This window comes from Coregonus clupeaformis, unplaced genomic scaffold (genome assembly GCF_020615455.1).
Source record: "Coregonus clupeaformis isolate EN_2021a unplaced genomic scaffold, ASM2061545v1 scaf1588, whole genome shotgun sequence".
Classification (NCBI taxonomy): Eukaryota; Metazoa; Chordata; class Actinopteri; order Salmoniformes; family Salmonidae; genus Coregonus; species Coregonus clupeaformis.
Genome location: NW_025535042.1, coordinates 85,001 through 89,486, shown reverse-complemented (window position 1 = coordinate 89,486; position 4,486 = coordinate 85,001).

Below are 4,486 nucleotides of genomic sequence, written 5' to 3'. Positions count from 1 at the left end.
TCCATCCCCTTTCTCTACCTCTCCTCCTGTTAAATGCTCCATCCCCCTTTCTCTCACCATCCTCCGTTAAATACTCCATCCCCCTTTCTCTACCTCCTCCCTGTAATTCTCCATCCCCCTTTCTCTACCTCCTCCTGTTAAATACTCCATCCCCCTTTCTCTACCTCCTCCTGTTAAATACTCCATCCCCCTTTCTCTACCTCCTCTGTTAAATACTCTCCCCCTCCCAGTTAAAACTCCATCCCACCTCCCGTTAAATACTCCATCCCCTTTCTCTTCCTCCTCCCGTTAAATACTCATCCCCCTTTCTCTACCTCCTCCTGTTAAATACTCCATCCCTTTTCTCTACCTCCTCCCGTTCAATACTCCATCCCCCTTTCTCTACCTCCTCTGTTAAATACTCCATCCCCCCTTTTCTCCTCCTCCTATTTAATACTCCATCCCCCTTTCTACTACCTCCTCCTGTTAAATACTCATCCCTTTCTCTACCTCCTCCTATTCAGAATCTCCATCCCCTTTCTCTACCTCCTCCCGTTAATACTCCATCCCCCTTTCTCTACCTCCTCCTGTTAAATACTCCATCCCCCTTTCTCTCCTACCTCCTCCTGTCAGCAATACTCCATCCCCCTTTCTCTCCTCCTCTGTTAAATACTCCATCCCCCTCCCTTAATACTCCATCCCCTTTTCTCTACCTCCTCTCTGTTAAATACTCCATCCTTTTCTCTACCTCCCTCCTGTTAAATACTCCATCCCCCTCCTTAAATACTCCATCCCTTCTCTACCTCCTCCTATGCCCAAATACTCCATCCCCCTTTTCTCTACCTCCTCCTGTTAGAATACTCCATCCCCCACCTCCCGTTAGAATACTCCATCCCCTTTCTCTCCTCCTCCGTTAGAATACTCTCCTTCCCTTTTCTCTACCTCCTCCTCTTAAATACTCCATCCCCTTTCTCTACCTCCTCCTCTTTCAATACTCCATCCCCCTTTCTCTACCTCCCCTCTTAAATACTCCATCCCCCTTTCTCTACCTCCTCCCTGTTATATACTCCATCCCCTTTCTCTACCTCCTCCTGTTAATATACTCCATCCCCCTTTCTCTCTTCCTCCTCCGTTAAATACCTCCATCCCCCTTTCTCTACCTCCTCCCGTTAAATACTCCATCCCCCTTTCTCTACCTCCTACCTGTTAAATACTCTCCCCTCCCGTTAAATACTCCAATCCCCCTTTCTCTACCTCCTCCTGTTAAATTCCATCCCCCTTTCTCTACCTCCTCCCATTAAATACTCCATCCCCTTTCTCTACCTCCTCCTGTTATATACTCCATCCCCCTTTCTCTACCTCCTCCTGTTAATTCTCCATCCCCTTTCTCTATCCTCCTCCTGTTAAATACCTCCATCCACCTCTCTCTTCCTCCTCCCGTTAAATACTCCATCCCCCTTTCTCTACCTCCTCCCTTAAATACTCCATCCCCCTCCCGTAGAATACTCCATCCCCCTCCCAGGATCTAGAATACTCCATCCCCCTTTCTCTACCTCCTCCCATTAAATACTCCATCCCCCTTTCTCTACCTCCTCATGTTAAATACTCCATCCCCCTTTCTCTCTACCTCCCTCCCATTAAATACTCCATCCCCTTTCTCTACCTCCTCTGTTAAAATGCTCCATCCCCTTTCTCTACCTCCTCCTGTTAATATACTCCATCCCCCCTCGTTAAATACTCATCCCCTTTTCTCATACCCTCCTCCTGTTAGAATACTCCATCCCCCCTTTCTCTACCTCCTCTTTAAATACTCCATCCCCACCTCCTCATTTTAGAATACTCATCCCCTTTCTCTACCTCCTCCGTTAGCAATGCTCATCACCCTTTCTACCTTCCTCCTCCTGTTAAATACTCCATCCCCCTTCTTCTACCTCCTCCTATTAAATACTCCATCCCCCTTTCTCTACCTCCTCCCGTTAATGCTCCATCCCCTTTCTCTCACCTCCTCCTGTTATATACTCCATCCCCCTTTTCTCTACCTCCTCCTTAAATCCCTCATCACACTACCTCCCTCCTCCTGTTATACTACTCCATCCCCCCTTTCTCTACCTCCTCCTGTTAGTCCTCCATCCCCACTTTCTCTTCCTCCTCCTTAAATACTCCATCCCCTTTTCTCTACCTCCTCCCGTTAAATACTCCATCCCCTTTCTCTACCTCCTCCTGTTAAATACTCCATCCCCTCGTTAAATACTCCATCCCCTTTTCTACCTCCTCCTGTTAAATACTCCATCCCTTTCTCTACCTCTCCTTTAAATACTCCATCCCCCTTTCTCTACCTCCTCCTGTTAAATACTCCATCCCCTTCTCTCTACCTCCTCCTGTTAAATACTCCATCCCCCTTTCTCTACCTCCTCCTGTTAAATACTCCTCCCCCTCCTTCAAATACTCCATCCCCTTTTCTCTACCTCCTCCTGTTAAATACTCCATCCCCCTTTCTCTACCTCCTCCTGTTAAATACTCCATCCCCCTTTCTCTCCTCCTCCTGCTAAATACTCCATCCCCCTTTCTCTACCTCCTCCTGTTAAATACTCCATCCCCTTTCTCTACCTCCTCCTGCTAAATACTCCATCCCCCTTTCTCTACCTCCTCCTGTTAAATACTCCATCCCCCTTTTACCTCCTCCTGTTAAATACCCATCCCCCTTTCTCTACCTCCTCCTGTTAAATACTCCATCCCCCCTTTCTCTACCTCCTCCTGTTAGAATACTCCATCCCCCTTTCTCTACCTCCTCCTGTTTAAATACTCCATCCCCCTTTCTCTACCTCCTCCTGTTTAATACTCCATCCCCCTTTCTCTCCTCCTCCCTGTTAAATACTCCATCCCCTTTCTCTACCTCCTCCTGTTAAATACTCCATCCCCCTTTCTCTACCTCCTCCTGTTAAATACTCCATCCCCCTCTCCCCCTCCTGTTAAATACTCCATCCCCCTTTTCTCTACCTCCTCCTGTTAAATACTCCATCCCTTTCTCTACCTCCTCCTGTTAAATACTCCATCCCCCTTTCTCTACCCTCCCTGTTAAATACTCCATCCCCCTTTCTCTACCTCCTCCTGTTAAATACTCCATCCCCCACTCCTGTTAAATATCTCCATCCCCCTTCTCTACCTCCTCCTGTTAAATACTCCATCCCCCCTTTCTCTACCTCCTCCTGTTAAATACTCCATCCCCCTTTCTCTACCTCCTCCTGTTAAATACTCCATCCCCCCTTTCTCTACCTCCTCCTGTTAAATACTCCATCCCCTTTCTCTACCTCCCTCCTGTTAAATACTCCCATCCCCCTTTCTCTACCTCCTCCTGTTAAATACTCCATCCCCTTTCTCTACCTCCTCCTGTTAAATACTCCATCCCTTTCTCTACCTCCTCCTGTTATATACCTCCATCCCCCTTTCTCTACCTCCTCCTGTTAGAATACTCCATCCCCCTTTCTCTACCCCTCCTCCTGTTAAATACTCCATCCCCTTTCTCTACCTCCTCCTGTTAAATACTCCATCCCCCTTTCTCTACCTCCTCCTGTTAAATACTCCATCCCCTTTCTCTACCTCCTCCTGTTCAAATACTCCATCCCCCTTTCTCTACCTCCTCCTGTTAAATACTCCATCCCCCTTTCTCTACCTCCTCCTGTTAAATACTCCATCCCCCTTTCTCTACCTCCTCCTGTTAAATACTCCATCCCCCTTTCTCTACCTCCTCCTGTTAAATACTCTCATCCCCCTTTCTCTACCTCCTCCTGTTAAATACTCCATCCCCCTTTCTCTACCTCCTCCTGTTAAATACTCCATCCCCCTTTCTATACCTCCTCCTGTTAAATACTCCATCCCCTCTTTCTACCTCCTCCTCCTCGTTAAATACTCCATCCCCTTTCTCTACCTCCTCCCGTTAAATACTCCCCCTCCCCCGTTAAATACTCCATCCCCCTTTCTCTACCTCCTCCTGTTAAATACTCCATCCCCCTTTCTCTACCTCCTCCTGTTAAATACTCCATCCCCCCTCCCGTTAAATACTCCATCCCCCTTTCTCTACCTCCTCCCGTTAAATACTCCATCCCCACCTCCCGTTAAATACTCCATCCCCCTTTCTCTACCTCCTCCTGTTAAATACTCCATCCCCTTTCTCTACCTCCTCCCCCGTTAAATACTCCATCCCCTCCACCTCCCTTAAATACTCCATCCCCCTTTCTCTACCTCCTCCTGTTAAATACTCCATCCCCCTTTCTCTTCCTCCTCCTGTTAAATACTCCATCCCCCTTTCTCTACCTCCTCCTGTTAAATACTCCATCCCCTTTCTCTACCTCCTCCTGTTAAATACTCCATCCCCCTTTCTCTACCTCCTCCTGTTAAATACTCCATCCCCTTTCTCTACCTCCTCCTGTTAAATACTCCATCCCCTTTCTCTACCTCCTCTCTGTTAAATACTCCATCCCCCTTTTCTCTACCTCCTCCTGTTAAATAC